Source organism: Neolamprologus multifasciatus, chromosome 6 (genome assembly GCF_963576455.1).
Source record: "Neolamprologus multifasciatus chromosome 6, fNeoMul1.2, whole genome shotgun sequence".
Taxonomy (NCBI): domain Eukaryota; kingdom Metazoa; phylum Chordata; class Actinopteri; order Cichliformes; family Cichlidae; genus Neolamprologus; species Neolamprologus multifasciatus.
The window spans coordinates 27,504,120-27,531,183 of record NC_140444.1 but is presented as its reverse complement, the minus strand read 5'-3'; the positions used below and the strand labels follow the sequence as shown (position 1 = coordinate 27,531,183).

The window sequence follows — 27,064 nt, the reverse complement described above, 5'->3', positions numbered from 1 at the left end:
AAGAGGCTGTTTTTATAGCCAGTCAAGTGACTGATGTCATGGTCTGCGGTGGGTGGCTGGAATTTCCATAGGGCTCCTGAACCTACCTGGGATCCGCCCCTGGGCAGGGCCAGCTCCTGCACACCTGGAGCCTATTGCAGGCAATCAAGCCAGAGGGATTTAAGCCACACATTGATGTTCATTCACTGCCAGTTAGTCATCAACACATGTTGGTAACAGGCCTTATGCTTCAAGTTTGTGCTGTGATTTATCTTGTTAACCAGACTCTCTTGTGCTGCAGTTGCTGTTTTCACCTTGGCTCACGCTCCACCTCCAGACTCAGGATACCAAACAATCATTTTGAAAATCCCTCTGTGCCTCACCTGCCTGCCCTCCTGCCATCACACTCCATCTGAAGCCCCGGATCTCAGGTCAGCCTTTCTACGCCACTCAGCCCTCCCTGGATTCTCTTACCCCCCTCTCAACACTCCATGTCCCCTACTGCAAGTAAGAATTGCTACCCTTACAACTTGCCACTTCAGAGCTGCCTCCACTACCTCCCTAACTCCACTGTCTTCTCTCTTCAGTGTGACTGTTCCCTGCTCAGCTCCACTCTGCATCCCGTTCCCTCGCCCTAGCCACGTTTCCCAGGCCACGCCTCGTCAAACTCCACGTCTTATTGTTTCTTTGTCTTTGCTACGTTTTTTGCACTACGCCTAATAAATTGTCGCATCATCTGCTGTCTCAGCTCTGGGTTTCTACACCTGAGTCCTTTTCAGTACAGGCCACTCGGCCCTCGTGACAACTGACCTGTTGCCAGTGAACCTAATTAGCTGTGAAATGTTCCTCCAGCTGTTTATTTGCAGTAGCAGTTCCTTTACCAGCCTGTTGCAATGTTTTTGAGATTTGTTGCTGCCAACAAATTCAAAATGCAAATAGTCTTAATGAAACAGTAAAAATCCCAGTTTAAACACTAGATGTTTTCTACATTTTATTTTCAATTAAATATCTGTTTAAGAAAATTGTGTTTTTATTTACATTTTATACACATTTCTTTTATTGGGGTTTTATTCAGAGTCTGGGGGCCTGTTTTCAGCATCAAAACTGCTTTGTTCCAATAGAGCACTGTGTTACCTAAGGCATGTTTGTTATATAAAAAGGCTTACTGATCATTAAAATACCCTTTTACCATTATGCTAGAAAGCTAAAAACGGTTATGCAAATGAAAGAAGCAATAAATTTGGCTGTCTTAATAATAATAATAATAATACAAAAACAGCAGCTCGTTTTCTCTCTGTTTGGAGTTTGTTAATTTGCCCATTTTTTTTATCTTCAACTAAAAGAAAAACATTTTAGTATTCAACAAAGACGGCAATGAATAACAGACCAAAAGAAGAATTACCTTTAGCCCTATGGTAACATGATGGGAGAAGACTGCATTTTGTTAATTAAAGTGACATTTCTCTCCAGATTTTTTTTCTCTGGCTTGAAGTCTTATTTATCTAAATTGTTTAGGTAGGAGCTGCTCAGCATTGAAGACATCAGCCGCAGAGATCTCTGCCTTTTTCCAGATCCAGAAGTTTCTCGAGAAAATCACGAGCAATGTCATTCATATATTCAGAAATCATGATCAAGTTACTATAAAAATAAAAAAAAATCCACAAACCTTGTTTTGAGTAACTTTGTGTAGTAAGTATTTCATTTCTAAGCATTAAAGGACCTTCAGCTGAGCTGTAATGTTAGCTACATAGCTGTCATAAAAAACTCACTAAAACAATCTCGATGGAGAAATAGCTTTAGACCTACAAAATCAGGACTCCGCGTAAGAAGAAAAATGTGTAAATTTAATTTGGAGGTGAGTTTCCACTTTAAACATGTCATGCACTACTGCCATAGATAGTTATGTGCTCCTTTGTCATAGATACTACAGCCATGGTCACTACAAGCCATGTCCCAGTTACAGATTTTGCTATAGAGTGCAGCGACTTTACTCCAATAACAGCCTCCTTATAAAATAATGTGTATGTGCTGAAGGTCAACAGCAGGGGGAGTCGGTCTGAATATGCAAGCTGTATATTATGTGTCACTCTGTCCAAACTGCACAACCAAACCAGGCATTTCATCGACTGATGTTGTGACTGAGGTCAGAATAAATGAGCTGAGAATCATAACTTATTTGTTAATGTATCATGTTAGTATAGAAACATGATATTTCATGTAAACAACATATAAATGCGTATATAAACACATCTTGCACTTTGAATTTCAATTATAAATGACTGTATTTTCACAACAGTGCGACGTGTGAAAGCTTTTTTACTTGTATAACAAAGTTGTTTTTCCTGACCAACAAACACACGAAAGATTTTAATCTCACCGAAAGTGCGAAAACAGGAATGGCAGTTCCTGAGAACACGGGCAGCACAGTGTATGATGTATTTTTATTTGGCTGAAAACTGAGTCCAGTTTAGTGCAGCCTCACTTAGTTCTTAATAATGTGCATCTCCCAGCAGACAGACTTAAAACTTCTGTAGTAGAAATAAAAAGCAATTATGAAACAGTGGCAAAGGGGGTAATAAACTCTTCACTTCACACTCGGTGACCACAGAATCTCCACAACGATACAAAAGCTTATTTGTAGTGTTACATAAATACATCTCGCCACATTGAGATTTTTAAGAATGAAAAAGGCTCCAGTTACACTTGTGCAACAATATAACTAACACAGCAGGCAAAATGGTATGAGATAAGGACTGTGATTATGTCAAAGTATAACAGCACAAATACCTATTTGACTTGCAGAGTCAGATTAGTATGTGGACTGCAGCACTGTGTAGATTACAACAGGCTGTTACAGGTGGTTAGCTCAGAGTTATTCAAAAAATGTTAAATGAAAAAAAGGCTTGTATGGATATCTACAAATCAGACACTGCATTAAAAACACACACAGGCAGGGACAGTATCTAAAGGAATCCAACTCATATTGAGACTCATATGATACATGATACAACTTGTAACAATAAAGCAAATCAAGTATCTCATATTTACAAATTGTTAATGACATCAAGAAAACACCTTACATGTTACAGGTCAGTGGGAAATTAGAGCGCGTTACAACTATAGATGATGACACTTGGACATCGCAACACTAGGATGTTTGTTCTGGCTGTTACAGGGGGGTTGGGAGCCAGCCATGAAAAGAATTTGACTGGAAAGTAAAAACGAGGTTCTTCAGGGCTCCTCCAAGGACAAGCATTGTTAAACATATGGGTAATAACAATTGCTGAAGAAAATGCAGTGTGGTTAGGGATCATAGCCACATGTCCTGGAACTGCAAACATTATAAAAGAGCAAACTTTACCATAAATATATATGTGCTATATTTTACATGTTTTATTTATGATTGCAAGAAAAACTGATTATCATTAACTCTCCTACAATAGCTCAGTGATTACAAAAGTTAAACATGTCAAAAAGATGGACATGACTGCCATCCCATATCTTAAACTGCCTCTGTTTATAATAGGATGGACACCTGCTATGATCTACCTGGATAAAGACGTAGTTTGATGTATTTTGCAAACATCTGTAATAACAGGTTTGTTAGTTCATCTGTATGTAGCAAACCTGTATGTTGAATAAAACCATAAATCTGACTTGGTTTTTAGTTTCTGTCCTCTCTTTGTTTGCTCTTTTCTCCTTTTTTGCCCCTTTTTGCTTTGTATTGTTAAAAATGCCTTCTTTTGTTACTAGCAATTAAGTTCAGTGAAAAAGAAGAACAATGCATTTGAGCACTTCTCTGATCTCTTGATGATTAGAAAACCTGAAGTGAAGTCCGGGTGACGTTAGATTGGCTGGTCGCCATTTTTTAAAGAAATGCAGCTGACAAAAACAATCGACATTTATAAGAATATAAATGAGAGGTCAACGAAAAAAAATTGTGCCATCATCCTTTAGTCTACTTTAGGTAATACTGTGTGAAAAACGTATTCGTACGATAAATACATGTGAGGGTGTTGAAGTAAGGTGACACAGTGGTGGGGTGGTGGCACTGTTGGCTCACAGCTTGTGTGTGGAGTTTGCATGTTCTTCAATTCAAAGTATGCCAAACACTTTACTTACTTTTAGCACAACTATGGAATATGGTACAATGCAAATTAACGAGAAGGCATTCTGTAACCTGTAGTGAAATAGCCAATCCCAATACTGGATTGCTAGCTCTTATATAAAGATGATACCTAGATGAAAGAAAGGATCCCATGTGTTTTAGTGTTTGTGCTTGTGTGTGTTAGCTTAAAACTTCTTGCATCTATCACTATGGCAGGGTAAAAAATAAATGGATTGTCATGGTACTCTGTCCTGGCAGATTTAGAGTGGTAGCTCCTGGGTTTGCTCGCAGAAATGTGACAAAATGCACACAAAAACAACAACAACTTTGATGTTGGAAAATTACTTGAACTGCATTAAAAATAACACAAGAGAAAAAGATGTTGAAAAAAAACTGTAGAAACAGAGAAGAGATGGAGGCACTCCTCTAAAGAAGCAGTGTAATTATGTCCCAGGGTCACTATTGCATTTGTGAATATTGTATTTATGAATGAAGCCGCTGACAGCTGTGGATGATGAGACTTGCAGCCGTTTTAATCCCCTCGCATCTTTTACAATGCTATTTCAAGACTCTAGGATTGGTTCAGAAACACACAACAAAGCAAAGCGCATTAATAATGAAATATGATAGAAGTAGTCTATCAGCTGTCTTCTCCTTTGCTGTGATAAAGTATTTGCTTTCAGCTGCTGTGAGAAAAGTAGGAAAAGAGAAGCCCTTTTGACATGGTTTTTAGGTAGAAGAGGTTTATTCCTACCCTGGTGTGGAAAAGGAAAGAAGGGATTTGCAAAGTGACCTCAAGTGCCCTCTCTGCTAACGGAGTACCAAACAGAAAGAGCAGAGTGGAAAGCAGCGTGATGCACTGCCAACCTGATTTCTGTTTTGCATCCAGCACCAGGGCTGTTTTTACAAAGCAGTAGCCTGAGGATTATTTTTAAATGTCAGAATAAAAGTGTTAATCACTGCAGTTAACACTGACACACAGGCAGTGCAAGTTCAAAAATTTCCTCAATGACCATGGCAACACATTTTTCCTTGGTTTTATCAGACTGTTTTTAATTCAAGGTTATTTCCTGACTCACGGCATTCGAGAATGTTTATCTTAGCTTTCCCAGAGGGTAGGAAATTCCTCAGCGATATTCTCGAGTAAGTAGACAATGTCCTTTGTCCAGGAAAAATTTAAAACAGCAGACCTTTCTTCCTCTCTCGACAGCAACACATAATACATGTCAATGTTTTTTGTCTTTTGCATTTTTTTAAGGAATGATTGATGAGTTCCCTTTCTCCCGTGGCACAATTAGGATGTCCGGTGGGTCTCAGTGGTGCGATGCGGCTTAAGTGACACTTTAGCAACATCTCAGATCTAGCGAGAACTGCCCAATCAACTCAAAACTTCAAACATCTAACTAAGCAGTCTCAATCTCAAATTGCTGGGCCTCTTTCCCACAGTGACCACTACAATTTTGAGGCTCATGTGTTGTGAAAATACCTGTCTGCCACACTTACTTTCCCTGTTCAGGGAGCAGAGATGACAAAACACCACGGGTGGTGTCACACTGGATGTCAGCCAGGGCCCCACAGCTGGTGGCCTGACACAGCCTGACAGGTCCAGTCACGTCTTCCAGATAAAGCCTCCAAGACAAGTTGTCCAATGTCATGTTGTCAATCTGATTACATAGTCTTCATGTGTCATGAACTAGTGGCAAATCCAGAATATAAAAAAATTAACCTGTTTGCCAGACTGGGCATGAAAATGAACTAAATTTGCAACACTTGCATCTGTGTGAACCAACATGCTGTCATCTTTAGTCACAGACGTGCTAGTATTTATTATTCCACAACTATGATCTTGATGAATATCAGGTCACTATGAACAAGATACTGTACTTGGAAAACCCCCTAGAATTTGTAGGTTGGGTGGACCATGTGGCCACGGCTCTTGTAGCTTCTGGTGCTGCTAAGATTTACAGTAGTCCAGCTGCTCCCTAGTGAGCAAGACCTTTAGCTACAACATTATATCTGCATTTGGTTGACTTTTCATCCCACGATTCCAAAAAGAAAACAAAGTAGGGCAATATTAGAGTAGCTTACAGAAGATCATTTTTCAGACACTTCCAGTGTGACTAAAATTTCTTTGAACTTGCGGTATTACAAATTTAAGCTCGGTGACATCTCGATTGCTACATTTCTTATAAATCCAGGTAGTGTCATGTAGTGAGGGGCGAGTGGCAGGCAGGAAGTGGACCTGGAATGCAGGACTCAATAGACAGAAATTAAACTCAAAACTATTTAGCTTTGTTGCTGGCACAAAATGCAACAAAAACAAACTTCAAAACAGAGCATAGAAGGAACTAGCTGACCAACTACTGATTGACAATTAGCTGGATAGACAGAAGTCATACACACAATGAAGTAAAAAATGCAACACCGAACACAGGGAGATGCAGACAATATGTACACAAGAGGTTGATTAAGAGAAATGGAAACACATGGGCACACAGCTGAACTAAATCATAACTAATGTGAATGGGCAAGCAGAAATGTACGTTACACACATAAAACACAAGACTATCAAAATAAAACAGGAAATAACACACACACACACACCGAGGCTCAGACACGTGAACTTGGCATTGGGACTGAGGCTAAACAGACATGGAGACTTGACAGTCTGGGGAAACAAAGGGATGAAACTCAAGGAGATGCACATGGAAACAGGAAGGGAGAAAACAACAGGACAGGACAACAAACATACTCATGGAGACAGAACACAGACAGACCAGATAGACACGGGACATGACTGGGGAGAAAGGAGGTAAACAAACACGGGGAAACTAATGGCAGGATACAGAGAAAAGACAGATAAACTGGACACGACGGGAAACAAAGATAAAATAACAACTAAGAACACTAACGCAATAGAGAACTCAAGACTAACTGACACTGTACGGAAATTGAATATAAAATTTCATAAATAAAGAGTCCAGAACAAACTCAAAAACTGGGTCGAAGAGCAAGAATTGAGCTGTGCCAAATTATGCTGTCCACAACAGGAATTGGCAGTTGGACTGAGCAATATTAACAGCTGAGGTTTAACAGCACATTTCTTTTTGATGGGTTAAGATGCTCTGGGAAGCCATCATGGTGGCCTGGTGGTTGCCTCACTGTAACCCATCAAAATGAACACTGTTCTATTTTGATGGGTTAAGATACTGTTTGAACCCTGACAAAAAATGACTGGTTAATAAAGCGTGGATCACAAATGGACTACAAATAGAAACTAGAATGCTACCAAAACTCTTGTCCAGTGCATAGAGATTTCTGCAGGCTACAAAAATGCAGACGACAACTGTGCCATATTATACTGTCCACAACAACACCAATAACACTTTTTGCATGATAAAAAGTGTTTTTCAGTATCAATGGTACAGCAACATCATGTATTTATGTTTCCTACCACACACAATGGTGCTAAATCGCCTCTGATGATGACTTAAAACCTATAAAAGGAGCTAAATAAATAATGTGGAAGTAGTTAGGCTACAAGAGATCACGCCTCCACCAAGTGCAACACTTTGCAAATTATTTAAGAAACCTGTTTTTTTCACAACTTGAGAAAACACTCCAAAGGTGAAAGCATGACTCACCCGAACATCGCTAGAGCATTCGCTAGTTGGTTCCACATGGCAGGAAGAGCAAACAGTGGATGGAAATCACTGATGCAGTCAGTGGAAAAGCAGAACTGTGAGTAACTGGTTAAAAAAAACTCAACCCAGGTACAAGATACTTCATTTTGTGACACTATTGTGAATGTCTCAAAGAGTTACAAGGTATAATTAGTAATAAGGTTAAAATGTAAAGCAATCATGTTATACTTTTACTTAAAAATTCCAGGGAAAATACTGCTTTTGAGCTTACATTTGTCTTATGCTGTATCACTGTATTTAGTATAGTGTTAGTACTATGTCACTATATTACTAGCACCTTGTGGCAATAGCTCGCACTTTGAACTCGGTAGTTGGTCATCAATGAAATTAGATGACTGCAAAAGAAGTACGTGACATACCCTTCATTTTGTTTAAATGATGGCACCTGTGAGCTGCAATTTTGCAACAACAAAATGTTCCGTGTTGTTTTTTCTATAACACACTAAATATGATTATCATAGATTTCCTTGAAATATCGTGATATCTTTTGGATATCATATCGCACAGCCTTAACCCAGGATGCAATCATCGATTTACATTATATAGTCTTGCAGAAGACAGTGATATTGATGCACATTCACATATGCACATACTTTTGCAAACTGCCAGTTGAGCAATTTAAGGAGCTCAGTTGGAAGATTCTAAGAACTCGTTAAACTGGTTGGATTTCTAAATGAAATCTACCATTCAAACAGTCAGGTAGGTGACTGTTATCATTACAAATCCAAAAAGAAGAGTGTTCACTAAAAGGAAAATCATCATCATCAATCCATCTGAAAGGTTATGCGAGGAGTCCTTTTGGATTCAGAGCTACGGCTGGAAATTACCCCGATGAAGATAAAGCTGTTTGCTGACTTTGTAAAAATGCATGCAGCCACCGAGCACCACAGAGCACCATTTCTAAAAATGAAAAATAAAATATTACAGTCAAGGTTTAAAAAAAAAACCTTTTTGCACAACAGACCTTTAACATAGATACACATATACCAACATGCACACAGCATTACAATCATCAAAATAAAGACTAGCTGTTCTGTATGAATCTGTTTTCTACCTTTCCATTCAGATGAACAAAGAACACTTTGCCACATATGTGAATGCACAATGCAGACAAATTATCTGGCGGAAAAGGGATTTTTCAAACTGTTCTCACTTATCCCACCCACATAAAACCTTTTAACCCCCCCTCAGTCATACCTCAGTATTTCATAGGTGATTTCAGTCTAATAGAGTAGCTGTCTGAAAGGCAAACCAGTGTAGAGCACGGCAGGGGGCTGATGGGTTGACCCAGATAGAGGGAAACAGACATAAAGTTCAACCAGGACACATGGAAAAGATTTGAACACAGTGCAACAGTGGCCACTGCTTAACTGACCCTGAATCCCTCTCAGACACTCACTCACTCACAGCGAAATCCAAAAACCAGTTAAGTGCCCATCTCTCCTAGAAAAAAAAAAAAAAAATCTGCAGTCTTTCATATGCTCATCACCTGCAACTCAACTGGGAGCAGAAACAGAATGTAATCCATCCATCACTTTCCAGATAAAGCTCTATTTCCTCAAAGTGAACATTTGTTTAAAAAAAAAAAGGAGAACAGAAGTCCTGTCACTTATGTAAGGAGTGTACACATCCAGCTCTGCAGACAGAAGGCTACTGTATAGATGAACAGAAGTACTGTCTGCAGATGGTCACATGGAGGGTGCTGAAACATTCGACTCTCTTCCTAAACTCTTCCGAGTCAAGAGGTGATGAAAAGAGCCTCGGGGCTTTAGACTATTAGATGGAGCCTGTTTTGATAGCTAAAATAAAGAACTGAAGCCTAACGTTCTTATTGTATGTTACATTTGATTCAGTTGTTATCCTCATGGGACCTGACATCTAATTTCAAGGGCACTGTGAATGGAGAATGTTGAAGCAGAGAATAGCTATAAAGCAATGTATGCATTGATGTTAAAATGCAAATACGCAGGTGTGTGTGCTTCTCTGAGCATGTTGCTATGAATGTGACCACGTGTCACCATCCACGCAGCCAGCACAGGTACAAATGCTGGCAACTTATCCGAAGCTCTGCATAGATTCACCAACATAATTCCGAATAAACATAAATACTGAAAACGAGTAATGCATTATGTTTCTCTGTACAACACATCCTGACGTATTCTATCAAATACAATACTAGCTGACAATGTCAACACAAGGATACAGTACCACAAACTAATACAAATTCTTAATAGACACATACACAAGGTTTATTTTAGCTTTGTGTTAAGTGCAAACACAAAGCTGGAAAGTAGAAAGTTGAAAACCACCCCATAGAAAAGCAGAAACAGGTGGGGGTAGAAATTTTGGCTACAAGCCAACTGCTCATCACTGCTTTTGTTGCCTTTTGAAGATCATTCTGTGTCCTTTGCTGCTTGCTTTGTGTTAGAATGTTGTCTTTGCTAATGTTTGCATCGTGTCAATGATCTGTTACCAGCGCAACTGGGTGCAGGTTGCAGTTTAGCTTAATTAAAATTAAAATAATGTTCATACCCTAACTGCTCAAAAGTTAAAGACTGCTCCACTATTGATTGTAGTGCAAGTGCACATTTTTCTGTCCGCCCATGAAGATTATTGACGAGCTTTTGTAAGTGACAACAAAGTTGGTACTTTAGTGTGATTACTTTATTTAGTATGACGTGTTATATTACTGTGTGACACTAAAGTTAATGCACTTACACTAATATCTTAGTCTATAACAGGCTGGAGTCTATTCTAGGTGTAAGAGGTGAAAAGTGGGGAAGAACCTGGACAGATAGGCAGACTATCACAGGGCCAACACCTAAAGACAATCATTCATACTCGTATTCACACCAATCTTTGGATTTTGGCATGAGGCCGGAGTCTTACCAGAAAATGTAAAGGAAATTTTAAGCAAATTTTGCTTCACAATCAATCTGTCTGTGTGGTAGACCTTGCTTTGGTCTTGACGTGACTTCAGGCTTTTGCAAAACTCCTAACAATAGCAAGCTAACTGCTATTTGTATAGCATGCTAATAGCAAGCTAATTGCTATTTGCTAATAGCAAGCTAATTGCTTTTTATAGAAGAGAATTCTTAAATAGAGGTTTTCCAGACACGTGACAGCTTACCACGTGATATTAATTTGTCTACTAAACATTATGCAGATGAGATAAACTACCATTAGTAAACAAACAAGTGTATATTCTAACTCTGAGGAAGTAAAACACTTTTATGGCAAGCATCTTTCTTGTTATGTGGGGAAACTGGGCTGAAGATGGATGTTAGCTGTGTTTACTGGTTCTGTGAAGTGCAACCCTGGCACTCCTCTAATGTAGCAATGACAGTGTCCTGTCACAATCAATTGGGAAGCTTTAATTAACCAATTCATATTTTGTACATTAGTACAAGCCTAGAAAAATCATCTTGTAAGAAAAGTTAGGATGTTATTATTTTTAGTTTGGAATATGGCACATATAATCATTATTATTAGAGTGGTTATAAGTTGGACTTTCTTGTTTAGAGGCAGGGGTAACATCCTTTTAATAGTTTAGTACTATTCAGTCCCTTTTATAGAGGGCTACTTGACATAATTTTATAGTCAGTTTTGGAGAAATGACGTTATGACTGAACAGGCTCATAGTGGAGTTCATTTAACCCTTCAAGGAGGAAAAAAAGCTTTAAGAAATGGCTAACATCAGTTAAGACAACTTCACCCTTTGCCTATGCCTTTCGACTCCTGTCTCATAAGTGTCTGCAAACATGCCACTGTGTGAAGCAGCGTATACTCCAAAAACTATATAGTGCAACCATAAGAACTGAAAAACGTGTCAGAAGTCTGCACAAAATCTCCTTTGAAAATTCTTACCTATTCACACACACCCACATACACATGCACACAAGCAATTACAGGGTGCCTTAGATTCCCATTTGCAATTTTCGAGCAGCTTGATCCTGTCAGAAGATTGGATTGATCCCATTTATGTCATTTAGGTCCCTAGAAAGCAAGTATTTAATGAGGAGTTACTGCCACTCATTATGAAATGAGCACACTCATCAGGCTTCAAGGTTATTGGGGTCATGCACAACTTCAGGTAAATCTGCATAGTTACTGTTTTAAAGCTTCACAGGGATATAAAAATATAAGCTGTAAACAAAATCACAAATACTGAAAAGATTTATAACTGAATAGGTGCACTGCCAAGTGCCATACATAAACCAGGAGTTTTAAACAAAGGGAATATTTTTCAGTTGTAGTTTATATTTCAAGAAAACAATTAAGGAAAGAAACCTATACTTACATCCAAGGACACACATTTGTATGAACACTGTAAAATTTGGGAAAGTTGCATACAAAGTAGGAAGCATGACCTGCAGTTGCAGTTAATCACTTTATATTTTTTATATTATAATTGTATAAATTCTAACCACTATAATTGTTTTTCCCTGTGTGATTAAATAAAGTACAGTACGAGTCTGTGGTGAATATTTATGCCATGGGGATGAAGTTATTTTAGCTCCCTATTAAATACATTTTACAGTTGTTGTGAAGGCAGCGTCATACATGGTGGAAGTTCAGAGCTTATTATCCTGAACAGCTGATGCTGGGCTGCGTTTGTGTGTGTTTGTCTCCGCGTGTATATGCTGTGTTCTCCCCTTTCTCACAGCTGCTGCTGCTGAACGATTTCAGGATCTCGTCTCTTGGTAGCCTATTAGAAACCATGAATGTAGTGGAGGTTTTTTTTAAACCATTACTTCAAAGGCTGTTTCCACAACCTTGATGCAACCAAACAGCACTGACGTGTCTGATGACTTTCATGTTCAGCTTCCCTGATCAATATCAGTAAAGCAAGTCATTTGCAGTCGTGAACGATCACTCTTCAGCTCTTACATTTGGTATTTTGACTGCATGAAAGTGCTCACACTGGCTTGCTTGGTGCTTGTGGGAGTTATAAAAAGATGTTTGGTCAGATGCTCAACAAGCTGTAAATGTCAAGGTCAAACTTCAAATAAGTATACAGCTTACTGTGTTTGAACTGAGGCAGTGATACCCTGTTAAAATTAAGGCTTTATGCTTATATAGCAAACATGATGTAGTACATGGCAGTGCACTAATGGCACCAGAGTCTAAACTGAAAAACACTACAAGTCTGCAGTTAGTTTAGCTTCTTAGCTCATTATTTTGGTTTTGTCAGGATGCATTGCCGTTTTATCTGTCCACTTTTCTAGCAGCTCTTTTAAGCAAAAAGCTCTAACAAGCCCTGTTTGCAGCACCAAAAACATAGCATTTAAAGCCTGAGAGATTCAAAGATTACACTGACTGCTTTCTGTTAACCCATTGCTGAAACTACCTTATAAACGCAGCACTGGATAAAAGGCAAGAAGTTAAAACCGGGAAAAGTGAAAATCCAAAGCACGTACTCCTTGTCTTATGTTATGCCTCCCATCAGAAAAATATGCAATAAACAAGACTGCATGACAGCTTTAGGTGATGGAATGGTAGCGTAATGAGTTATGTAACTGTCCTACAGCAAAAAAAATCTTTTGTATATTTTGATATATCATGCCTGTTCCCATGGAAAATCGAGGTCAGACCAGAGCTTCAGCATCTGTTGAGCTGTATTATATATGATTAGTTTGTGCAGCAGTTATTTCCATCATTCCATCTGACTCCAATTGACCTGAAACTGCGTAACGTAATCTCCTTATGCCATTCTTCCTGCATTTTATGAACCCCATCTTTTGACCTTGTTTGCAAACTTGCATACCACGAAGTTTAAGGCTTTGGAAAGATTAACTATGTTATTGCTACGGTTAATAACTTACTAATACTTACTTAATGTAAAAGTTAAGACATATACAGAGCAGCCAAAGGGTCATCTTCTCACTAATCCCAGTATCAAAAGCCACTGTCTTTTTTTTTTAAAGTCATTATTATTTTCCATATTCAAGTGTCCCACAACCTTTTGTCCTGTTCAACCATTCCCATCATACTTAGCAATGTCTGTGTGTGGGTCTATGTGTGTATACAATCTCAGGAGCATATGCACACAGAAACTGTATCTGTGTGTGGAAGGATGCTTTGCGAACCAACAGTAAATATAATAAGAAAAATAAGCATTGTGTTTAAACACACAGAGCAGCTGGGAGACAAACATCAATCACTCACCCATGCTTGTCATCTAAACCCTCTCTCATCCAGTCTGTGTGTTTCACACACACACAATTATTCAGCCACAACAAGCTGGTGATAGAAAGAAGAACCAAAGGACAATTAGTACCACCAGAACACATCATTACTTTAAAATAGTTGGAAAAATGGCCCTAGTGCTTTTGACTATAAATAAGCAAATAAATAATATAATCTCTCAATGGAAATAATTATTAAGTCTATATGATGAGAGAAAATAGCTTTAAAATGTTATTAAACTCTGAATTATTTGGTTTTTACAACTGCACCATTCACTGTCTTTTCATCGTAACAACTGTTAAGATAACGTGTAATGTAAAAGCATTTGAGTGTAAAGAGAAATCCACAAAGAGTCATCACATGATTCTGCAGTTCCCTTGAGCCTCCTTGTTGTAACATCATTCAGCTTACAGTTATAGAGCTGAAAAAGAGTAAACATCATACTTACATCAGCTTGAAACACTGTGTAACATCTAGTTTTGCAGTCCCTAAGTGGCTAAAATATTTATTTAAAAAATGCATGTAAATATATGTATGCAGTACTAACATATGTGTCATGGTCCTGAGTCTGCCGACTCAGTGTTTTGTGTTTCTTTATGCTTTTGTTTATTCTGATTATGTATTCCGTTATGATTTGCCATTTGTTAGCTTTCTGTTCTGTGCCTGCCCTGGTCCCACTTCCGTGTTCCCTCTGTATGTCTGTGGCATCACACTGTCTGCTTGTGAATCTGTCTGTTTAGTTCAGTGTCTTGTCTGGTTCTCTGTGTCTGAGTTTCCTGTTTTATTCTGAAGGTCCCCGTCTCATGTGAGTGTGTTCAGGTCACGTTTCCCCTGTCCCGTCAACTTTGATTTCTCCCAGGTGTGTTGCCCTCCTGTCTCTCATCCCCTGATTACTGCTGTGTGTATTTAAGCCCTGTGTGTTCTCTTGCCTGTTGCTGGTTCGTCTGCGTCTCTCTCCCAGTTTCGTATGTTCTCAGGTTTGTCATTTAGTTTTTCCAGTTTAGGTTTCTTTAAATCTACCTCTTCCCTTCTGTGTGGTATCACTGTATGAATTATTTGTCGGTCTCCAGTAACTGGCACAAAGTGATGACTCATATTGTGATTTGCTGCCATATAAAGACAACAAAATAAAGTTGCTTAACAAATACAAAGGATTGCAAATTTTGTTGTTTACTATAAGTTTGCGAACTCTTAATTTCAGCTCAGTGTGAGAGTATCTCTTCCTCTGCTCTCAGTGCTGAAGTTAAGGAAAATACTGCAAAGTACACGTGTGGTGCACAAGACTAATCTACAATAAATTAAAAAGAATGAATCTGTTATGCCAGCTACAGTGATACAAGACTATAGTTCCACAGTGTTTCTTTAGTCCAGTATTAAGAGATGGCTGCCACTCCCTGAGCCTGGAGCTTTCTTCCTGTTAAAAGAGAGTTTTTCCTTCCCACTGTCAACAAGTGATTGCTCATAGGGCGTCGTCTTAATTGTTAGGGTTTTCTCTGTCTTACAAGCTCTCTACCTTCCAATATATACCTTATATTTCTCACAATAATCAAGAGACAAACTACTCCTGAATAATGTGAAAAAAAGATGTTAGTTCTTGCAAGTCAACTATGACTTAACAGAGTCATAGTCAGATAAATAGTAAGATAAATTTTATCATCTTTGGTTTTTGGGTCTGGTCTGTTGCTAGACTGCCTTCCAGTGACATGGCAAAAAAACAAACAAACAAAAACTCAAATCAACTGCAGCGGTACTCAACCGGTTTAATGTCAGGCAATACTTTCACGGACCGGCCTTTAAGGTGTCGCGGATAAATACAACAAAATAAAATGATACGACAGAGACAAAAACTGTGGTATTTTGTAAATATAATAATAAACGCGTAGCTTTATTAGCAGTGTCCCCCTGAAATGCACCAACAACATTGAGAGTAACTTCCTCCTGTCTGCCACTTAATGCTCTCTGGTTGCTATGGTTATGCGTAAATATTTATTTCAAAAAAAGACACACAACTACAACACAGGAAAAGACAAAGTTAACGGATAAAAACCCTGAAAACCATAAATTTCACACCTGAGCCTCAACTCTCACGGCCAGGTACCAAACGACTCACAGACCGGTCCGTGGCCTGGGGGTTGGGGACCGCTGGTATAAAGTCAAGAAACTAACAACCTAACAGACAACTGGGTGTCCGGAAATAGGATTTTGGACTGGATATTGCTTTTTGCCTGCCGCATGCTTAAGTGAGACATTGTTTTCCAACACACTTATCTTTGGGACCGTGTTTATGCTTCTCCTGTTTTGAAGTCTCCCCCACAAGTGAACCAAAATCCCTCATTTCGCACAGGCCTTGACAGAGGAGCTGATAACACTCAATGCTAAACGATTCTCATGAACAAGGCAACTTGGCACTAGCTCTAAATGGAAGCAAATTCTCAAATCACAACCTTAATGACCTCATCATTAACATGGTCTCGCTGTGCACGGCTATAGTAGCTGCAAAAACACCATCCTCTCATTAGCACTTAGTCCAGATAAACAGGGTGATCCTGGCTGCACAGTATAATGGGAGGACCACAGGTTAATCTCTATAACTGTCTGAATGTCATTTGTTATTAACACCTACACACAAACCGAGAAAATCAAATGTGTAATACACTTCCTACGTGCCATTTTTGCGTCTCCGTTCTACCTTCCCCGTCTCATTCAGCCATAATTGGTGAAGAGCTTCCACAGCAAAAGTAAACTTTCTAATCTGGCACTGAATTGCTTCTACATGAAATTACAACTCATAAGATATTATGTTGACTGCAAAGCCAGCAAATGCCCCCTTAATAAACATAACCCGCTATTATATCACACACATCTATTTGCATTCTCAATTTCATTGCTGCGCAACGTTTTTCCATAAAATGTATTAGATCATTTCTTCATACCTCAACAGGCCATATGAGTTCATTCTCATATTCCCAGAGAAAGTGAGGCTTAGATTGGGTCAGCGTGCACTAGCAGTGTGAACATCCAACTTCCTACTGCGTAATTCCCTATTGCTTTTGGACAACGCCCAAAGTACGCTGGAATGAACCCAAGCAATGTGTGAACGTGTGACAAAATACACTAATTTAGATAATAATCACAGAGAGCATGTTTATGGGTCATTAAAGGAAAGCATACTGTGACCAAGAAATCTCACACACTAAGCTCCTGCTCATTAGAGGGAAGCGGACGACTCAACTAATTACTCTGTGAACGTGAGGGGCCACAAAGAATGTGTCATAATCTGTCTCTTGAGAATTAGCGTCCACCTCTGCACTGCTATAATTATGGGAACAGGGCCATTTCAAAATCACTTGTAATTCTGCAGGCAAAACAAAGTATAGGTGTCACTGAGATGGATTCAAGTCCTCGTGTCAGTTATATAAAGAGAAAAGAGGAACTAAGTTCAACTCTGGTTTCATTACAAAGGTCCATTATAGTGCTAGAGATCTAAAAACAGTAATATTCATTGGTGAATATAATTAATTAAACCCCTTGAGTGGGTGCTTACTCAGACAATGACAGCAGTGGTATTTGGATAGCAAAATATGATTATGCAACCTCAAGTATTAAATAAGTGGATCATTGAGCTAACAGAGCATGTGTTTCTGGTAACCTTAATGGATATATGAACAGATAGTCTTAGCTTATGCTCATATATAGTTAGGTCCATAAGACTTTGGAAGAGGACATATATTTAACTACCAAATATTGTTTCCTGCCTTGAGATATTTTGCAAGGCCGTTATTTGCAGACAATTTCAGCCGCTGCTTGTTTTTGAGTCTTTCTGCCTTCAGTTTATTGTTCAGTAACTGAAAAGCATGATCTGTTGAAATCAGGTGACTGACTTCCTCATTGCAAAATATCTCTTTTTGCAAAGCAAACTGCTTTTGCAGTTTGCTTTGGGTTTTGCAGCATTTGGCTGAATCTGAGCAGAGACCACTTCTATGGTCTTTTGTGCGTTTTGGTGTTGCTGACCTGGTCAGTATATTTATTTTTTAAAGACTGGACCAGATTGTTGTTTGGCCATTCCTAATTATTTTTGCTGTGTCTCTGGTAGGTTAATGTTGGTTTTTCAGCCAAATGATGGCCTCCTTCAATTTTTCCTTCCTTCGTGTTTTCCGGACCTTATATTGAGAGTTCCAGTGACAAGCTTCAACACTCAGAATCAACTCCCAGTCTTTTATAAGCTTCATTTGTCATGAAATAACAAGGTAACAGGACTCACTCTGCAATTAAACGGCTTGTCATTCAGTTGCCTAATTCCTCCTGAGCCTCTGAAAATGGGCAACGACGTATAAAATGGCTGTAATTGCTGAAGAGTTGATGCACAACTTTTGTTAAACCACTTCATTTAAAACTGAAAGTCAGAAACCCAATCACATCTTGACTGTTTGATTTCAAATCCACCGTGGTGGAGTACAGAAGCAAAAGTACAAAGATTATGTCACTGTGCAAAAACCTATGGAGCTGTTTGACCATGCGCTACATGATGGCTGACAGGTCATGACAAACTGCAGCAAAGGAATCCAAATGCAAAAGAACTTGGCATTTTCAAAGTCTTCTAGCTCTATGTATGTTAATGTGTAAAGAAAAACAAAAAACAAGAGTGAACTAAACCAAACAAACTGGTTTAAAACAGAACAAAGTGGTTTCAGCTGCTCAGTACAGCTGAGGTGATCTGCTGATTTGGGTTATGTATCTCTGTGGCTATTTTTTCACTTTTTACACACAGTCATTTGACCCATTATTAAGATAATGATGTGAAAAATTATGGTTTCTCAGTCTAAATACCAACACTGATGTTGAAAAGTGCAGTGATTACAATCATTAAGCTCTTTATGTCGGTATCTCTAAATATTCATGTTGTCAAAAACTAATATGACACATGAGCAGGGCCATCGATACACTGGTGCATAGCATTGCTACAGCTTTATTAACTTCATTTATTAGATTCCTGTAAGTTCATAGCATCCAGTATCTGATGGGCTGTGAGCTTCAAGGGACTTTACAGTGACCTACATCTATATCAGTCACATCTCATTCTTTGTTTTGTTTTTTTAGGATTGTGAAAGAGTCCCTTTCTTGGAAACATTAATACTGCCACTATGTTTGTGTCTGTCAGGAAAAAGCAAATGTTCTCAGAGTGCTTCTGAGAACAGTCAGGATGAATCTCCTCTGATTCAGAATAAAAAAGAACAAACGGCCGTCTTCATGAATGTCTTAGAAAACACAGATTCCAGCGGTCATAAAAGCGACTCTGTTTCTGTGCGGCTTACAAGAAAATCTTCTTGAACTGTCTTCCAAGTAGCACACACTTTCCGCCAGTTTCTACGTGCTCTGTAAACGGTGGCACTTCTACTTTAAAATTAAGTGAAAATATCAAACTTGTTTGTTTTTTTTTTCTATTTTAGACAAGGCTTTGTTTGAACGGTGTTACTAATTTAATCTGACAGCATCTACCCCCTAACCTTAGGATTATTTTTAGAACTAACTCTGTCATTTCTTTGTTTTGTTGTTACTAAAATTATATATGTGTGTGTGTGTGTGTGTGTGTGTGTGTGTGTGTGTGTGTGTGTGTGTGTGTGTGTATGTGTGCACTGTTGAACTCTTTATCTGCAGTGTGCATGCAAGAAGATGCTATCATCTGAGTGATAAACCAGGCTGCTGAACCAAGACACTGTTCTGCTACATCTGAATGGGACAGTGTTCACAGGGCTGCATCAAATGGCATTCATGCGTCTGCCATAATAATCATCATAACATGTCATTCAAGTGAATCACTCTGTTGGCTCACAGAGACTGATGAGGCTTTTTGATTGAGCTGTTTTGCTTGTTACTCCGGTGGGTAAACTGCGCCCTTAATGATAAAAGGGAGAGAGACGAGAGAGTGGCGCTGATAATGGGGTCAGTTTCTGCATTTGTCCTTTTTTTAACATTATATGCGAGAAAAGCTGAGCTTGCAGATTTCTTTTTTTTTTTTTCTGTTTTAATGGTCATACAGTCTGACGCATTCACAGCTGGAAGCTGCTGAGTTCAACCACAGTCCTCCACTGTCGTCCACTGACTAGTAACGTTCGACCAAGTGCTTCATTCAAGGGCACCTTGAGCACAGATAAGAGCGCCTCTCGTTTCCCTGTTCCGCCTCTGCTGATTCTCTCAGCTGGGGTTCAAACTGGCACCCTTCCTGATACCAGCTTGCATTTCTAACCTGCTGGACCTCAAATGTGTGTGTGTGTAATCAAACAGTTAAGGCTCTACTGTAGGCACTCTACAGTATGGCATGTGTTATGCAGAGTTCCCGTTGGATGAGCATTAGATTTTACTTCTTTCTCACTGCCCCGAGCTTCCCATGTGTGTCATGCTGGGCTTCTATCAAGCAGAGAGACGTTTTTCACTGTATAATATTGTAAATGATTAAAAATAGCACAGGGAAGCATGGAAAGAGGGAGAGCTGGAACAGTGAATGGTGGGTAGAGTGGATGACTGAGAATAAGCTCTCTTCTATATGTATTTCTAGACTCATTATTTGTTCCTTTTGAAGCTAAAACGTGCTTTCCCCTGTGAGTATATGCATACAGAGTGCGACAGAGGAGATCACACACCGGACGCCCATTTTTTGTTAAATTCGACTGCGTCAATAACAACATTGGCCATTACATAATCTGGTATCTGCAGGGTTCGTGTGATAACCGTCTTGTTGCCTGACTGGCTTGATGCAAAGTGCTATTGGCAGAATTCCTCTACAGGTACGGGGTCTGACAACATAGCGTCCTTAGAGAACGGTGGGGGTGTTGGATCAAAGTGATGCAAACAGACAGGGTGTCATGGAATATGAAGCCTGGAAGGTGAAATTTAAGTGAAAAGGAAAAAAAATGAGTGTACTGTGCGTGTTTGAGGGTGAGTACGCATGGGAGGAGGAGGAGGTGGCGGTGGAGTACAAAGACAGTGATGGGAGACTCAGATGAGACTCAGGCACAAAAACCTGGTGAGGAGAATGTGAAATGCTGTGCAGAATGTAAACCAGTAAAGAGAGAAAAAAAAAACCCACAGCTTTCTTAAAGAAAAATAAGGGGGCGGGGGGACAAAAGCTAACGTCCTGATCACGCAGGAAATGCATTTCTTGTATATTCAGAATGGATTTCTCCTATCAGGGCTTGTGCAGTCAGGCAATCCAGGACATATTAGAAAATGATGAAATCGTGCAGATGCTGGCCCCCATAAAAAGCAGGCTAAGTCATATGAGTGCTTGCTGGGTCAAGTTGTCTTTCTCAGAGCCTGGAAGGAGGCTTAAGCCCAGCAGGACAATGTGGCACCTACTAAGACTGAAATAATCCAGTCACACTGAAACAGAAAAAAGGGAGTCACAGAGCAATTTTCCCATGATTGTTGCTAATAATGTGGGTGGCTGTAGCTCAGGTGGCAGAGCAGGTCAGCCACTAATCAGAAGGTCGGTGGTTCGATCCCTCCTGGCTGCATGCCAAATATCCTTGGGCAAGATACTAACCCCATGTTTGCCTACTGGTGGTGGTCAGAGGGCCCGGTGGCGCCAGTGTCCGGCAGCCTCGCTTCTGTCAGTGCGCCCCAGGGCAGCCATCGCCAGTGTGTGAATGTGAGTGTGAATCCTTAGGGACTAGAAAAGCACTATACAAATGCAGGCCATTTACCAATGTTACGAGAGCATTAACCAACCCACACCAGCAGCAAACTAACATCTACCTCCTTCTCTTTCACCGCACGTCCAGTTTGTGCAAAAGCCTCGCTCCAGCCCTTACTCCTCGTCATTAACTCTACCATCATGCTCTGTTGAACTCCTTTCTCACTCACTAACAACAAAAAGCTGCGGCAAACAAGCCAGACAAGGTTGGCAACACAAACAATGATAGCATCATCCCCACAATCCCAGCACCGGAACCAGAGCCCATGCACATATCTGCTGCCTAATTAGATCTGCGTGTGATCTAATGTTTGAGTTTAAATCCTTATGAGAGGTGCAAAAGCTCTCTGGTGGGAAATCTGTACAAAGTAGATCTGCTTAATTAGTGAAAAACATATAAAGTATTTTACATGTTTCAGGACACACGGGAGGATTAAAAGGAGCAGTCAGTTCTGAAGTTATCAAGTGCAAAGCAGCCCCAGGGTGCGCTGGCAGGTGTTATTTTATTTCCGTGTCTTGGCCGACAGGAGCGACATTAACTAATCTATACCTGCGAGTTAAGTGCCTGGTGAGTAAAAAGAGCAGATCTTTATCCTCTCCCACTCAATGTTCACTTATTCAGCTTGGGAAAACTATAAATTAACTGCAAAGTCGCAGCCTGCCTTCTGTTACGTGTCTCTGGTTTATCTGTGTTTTTTATCTGCTGAAACTTTCCGCCGTAGCGTGCCATGCCGATGCTTATCACAGCCATCACCACAGAAACTAACAAACCCAGCAAGCAGCTCTGGCTTCTACACCATTGGCCAATTATTAGCCAAATATGGGCCTTAACTAAACAGGCAGTATTTGCATTAGTTCATGGTTTTCTTCAAATGATCTGTGGGATGAATATGCGGTAAGGTATTAAATTCACGACAAATATTTAATTTAATATGAGCAGCATGGAGGATGTGAATGACTAACATGTTTATTTTCATAGGATATAATCTGATTACATCTTGGCAAAAGATATAAAATACCTCTTATGTCAAGGACTTGGGAGCACACGTAGTCTCTGATCTTTCAAGTTATTATGGCTCTTTTAATAACTAAAACTAAGAAGCCCACTTGACCTCTGCTTTGCTCTTTAAAGACCATGAAATCTCTGACAGATTAAAGTGAAACTTCAGAGATTCCCTCCATACATGTTTGGGATTTAAAGTACATTTTCACAAAAATCAGACACTTTTAATGGTAAGCATACTGAATGTTCAGTAATTGTGTTTACCTTACTGTTCAGGTAAGTAATCACTACCCTGTAGGTAAGTAGTCACTAAACAAGGAGCGATGTGGTGGTTTACTGCTTGTGTGGCTTAGTTTGTTTTTCCATCTATCCAGCAGCAATGCTTTTTAATTTTATCTTGATGATCAGCCACCCTGTTTAGTGTTCTTACAGAGCAGTAATACGTTACACTAATGCTATTACAAGCACAATATCCTAAGGCAACTACTTCACATTAAAAGCTTTCATGTAACACCACATAAACCAACTTTCTGGTGAGATAATCTTTAGTCTTTTCATTAGAAGTAATGTGAATTAAAAAACTTTTACTACTGAAACAAGGAGTTCACAGTACTTTGCTTGAAAATGTTTCCTATTTGAACCTACAGTTCACCTTATGATAAAACATTAGATGGTGAGATAGTAGGAAGCAAAACAATGTGTGGACCCAGCAGCATATGAATGGCTTAACTTCCTAGCCACTGTTGAACATTTTCCTAGATCCTGTCCCTCAGTGACTGTGGGTGAAACTGAAACTGTGTAAGCCAAAAGGGGGCTGAGCAGGGTTTGCAAAGAGGCAGCCTTGTCATCAGAGGTGGGAACACATGATACAAGCAACCGATATCGATAGTCTACTGCTGCTGGGAGTGGATGCATTATGCAGTGTGGCTGTACAATGCCTGGACTCTTTGCAGGCACATCTTTTCAGTTTTTTTAACTCAACATCTAGATTTTATACATCAGGGTTTTTTTTAGCCTGGCTGTGTTTGGTCATGCAGAGAATGTGTAGCTACAGAATGTACAGTAAATAATAACCACAGCCATTCAAGCAGGAGGTGGTGCAGATGGTTCCAAAGCACAGCATGAAATGAGAAGATGAGTCATGCTGAGGATGTCTGAACTTTATGGAAAGGAAATCTTAAGATAGGAAATTAAAACTTTACAAAGAATTAAAATATAAGTTAACACACACACACATACATAATCAGCTGTTGAGTGTACACCGGTGTGAACAGAAACCTTTTGAGCCGGTTTATAAATGTATGCACGGATGTAACTAACCTTAAGTCAGCAGGCAGTTTGTTCCAAGGAACAGGACCATAGTGAGTGAAAGTCCCCTCAGCACACTTAGATTTAATTCTGAGAGCTGTTAAAAGAGCTGCACCTGATGACCTGAGAAGTCAGGTCATCGGGGGGGGGGGGGGGGGGGGGGGGGGGGGGAGCCAAACTGACTTCAGTACTAAGAAAGTATGTTCAAGTGGAATATCTTCAAAGCCGAAGTTGTCCTACTGATGAGGTGGACAATCCAACAAATAGAGTGTTGCAGTAGTCTAATCACCCTTGAAGGCATAGACCTAAACTTTTTATAGATTGTTTACGTGGTTTTTACGAGAGATACTGTCGAAAATGATGCCAGGTTATCTGACATCCTTACTGTGTATCAGAAAAAGAGATATTAAATATGGAACAACTTTTTGGACTTTTCAGACCAACAATGTGTCCGTCTTGCTTTTGTTCAGTTGTGAAAATAAATTCTAAACATCCAACATTTATTGTCATCAATGCAACTCATTGGTCAGTGACCAAAGATTAAAAACATTTTTCGTTTTTAATATGTGACAATAATGCAAAGACTTCCAAAAAGATAGGGAGTTGGGTTACTTTCATTTAACATTATTGCTAAATCAAATTGTTAAACAGTTGTGTTTTACTATTGCTTAAATTTTCCAGGCGAAATAATACTAACACTTCTTGGCTTCTTCTGAGCTTACATGACTTGACTTACGCTGTATCACTGGATATACTGCTGTGCCACTACTGTTGCACTATAATGCTGCTGCTGATACTTTGCTTTAGTAGATTCACTCTTTGAATTAGGAAGCGTGTTATCACTGACAGGAGCTTACTGAAAAAGAAGGATTGAAATTACCCTTCATTTAGTTACATTTATAAATGTTGTCACCTGCAGGCATCCATAAAACATTAAGTATTTTTTTAAGTAATGTCACAAATATTATTGTTGCAAATCTTCTTGAAATATTGTGATATAATTTTGATGCTACATTACCCAGTCCTAATATTCATTTTTGTAACTATGGCCCAATAAACATTATTCTGACATGTGAGCTGAGAGTTATTTTTCTTTCCGAAATGCAAAATATGAACAGATAACTGTGTGTACTTATTTGCTTACTTGTTTACACTCTGTATGGATCAGCTGGTTGTTTTACTTGTGACATTCTGAACACGTGTGTTGCAAAATGTCCCCTGGTGGAAAAATTATGCAATGTCATCACTCATTGTTGAAGGGTGTTTCTTGCGTCTCTTTGTTACTTTGTCACCAACCCTAGAGATAAATCGGTTGGAATCCGATTTTGATTGAAAAGTTAACATGCTTTGGGCCAGCCCCAGTTTGTGAGATTTTAAAAAATGAATCCGAAGATCAAGACTTTAAAAATCAGGGGGTAACTTCACATCAGCTAGATCCGTCTTTTAGATTCGCAGAACAATCTCGTTTCATTTCTCTAAAAAAAGTCCTTTGACAAACTTTTACGATTAAAAAAAGGAATGTGCAAATGATTTCATTAACTTTCTTCTTAAATATCAAGTTAAACAGAAGACAGTTGTTATTCCTCAGTGTAATCGTACAGAGATTTGTGCAGCCCCAGTAAAGCTAGGCATAAAAGACTTCAGTTTCTCATAAAACAAGTGTTTCAAATGGCTTTAGCTCTGATGAAAGCAAAACAGGAAGCTGCGAAATCAACATCTACTGTATACCATCTACAGAAGGGGATGATCTCTTTATTAAGCTCCACAGTGATGAGCCAATTTAGAATCTCCCAACAAAGCCCACGGATATTTAGAAACCTAAAACATTCATTTTCATTTGAGGAAATTGCAAATACCCCTAATTCTGCATAATTCCTGGAAATATTCATTACACTGAGACCAATAACACTGTAACAGATACTCGAGGGGTAATAAACAATCAGAAATAACATTTTGCGGGCACGCGGCCAAGTCACGCAACGCTGAAAAAGGATAAACACTACGTCACACTCCAACACAGACAGCCCTCTTTGGTTTATTATGCAGCAGCACATCCCAGAACACCAAGATATCTGTACACTTCTCACTTCAGACTGTGAATGGTACAGTAGTAAATCACTGTCTTAACTTGCCTGTTTTGCTGAACTTGTTGTAATGTCTTGAGATCAGTATGAAAACACTGGGACATAAATGACACCTTTGAGAACTAACCCTACACTTATCTTTTATTTCCATTCACAAACTGAAGAAGCTGCTTACTAAAAACACATGATGCCGCTCTGAGGCAACGAGGTCTGCTCTATTTCCCTGTTCCATTATGCTTAAAACTTTGGGTAAGAATTTTCACAGAATGCCAAACCAGTTCATTGTCTTTTGTAAAAAATAGAAAATGTACATGGCTCTTCTTCAAAAACTGAGGAGAAGCCCTGAGTCTTGTGCCACATTATTTAGGAAGAAAAGGAACTGCATGGCACAGCGTCAAGTTTTTGTTTTTGTTCTTATAAAGAAATAGCAACATAAAAACCATCACAGATTATATTCCATCAGCTAATGTTCCACTTTTTTGTGAGAATCTGCCAAAAATGTCATTTGAGACACTTCCTTGTTGCCATTATTTATTTTCCTGTTCAAAATTTCCTTCATCTACTGGAAAACAGGTACAGTTAAGATGATTTATTGGCATTGAGTAGAGCTCACAGCATTGATTCTGCATCCAGCCACGCAGCTCAAAGCGCTCACCATGTGTTGCTGGCTTCACGTTCTCTCACGCTCTGGCCATTTCATGCGCTGACGGAGGGTTTGGCCATGCAGAGGCAGCAGTCCTGCTGCTGCCTGCAATATGTGACAGCATTGCCTGCCAGGTTCTCCACTGAGTATATTTCATTACTTGTTATTTAATTTATCCCCCTGATGCCGAACTGCTGTGCGGTTTCTAACAACATTTAGTTTGTGCCATAGAAAAAAATTATTCCCACTTATCTATCTATCTATCTATCTTTCTATATATATATATATATATATATATATATATATATATATATATATACATATACATATATATATATATACATATAGCGCAGGAC

General features: G+C 39.2%; 1 protein-coding gene and 1 long non-coding RNA gene across 2 annotated transcripts in view; both read right to left on the bottom strand.

Annotated features, from left to right (window-relative positions):
• Window positions 1-27,009, bottom strand: part of LOC146517159 (uncharacterized) — a 29,631-nt gene extending 2,622 nt beyond the window's left edge. Inside the window, exon 1 of the long non-coding RNA XR_014874400.1 lies at window positions 783-27,009. This is a non-coding gene — a long non-coding RNA (uncharacterized LOC146517159). The remainder of the gene's footprint in view (window positions 1-782) is intronic.
• mtnr1aa (melatonin receptor 1A a) overlaps window positions 1-27,064 on the bottom strand; it is a 37,241-nt gene that overhangs the window by 7,563 nt on the left and 2,614 nt on the right. The window lies entirely within an intron of this gene.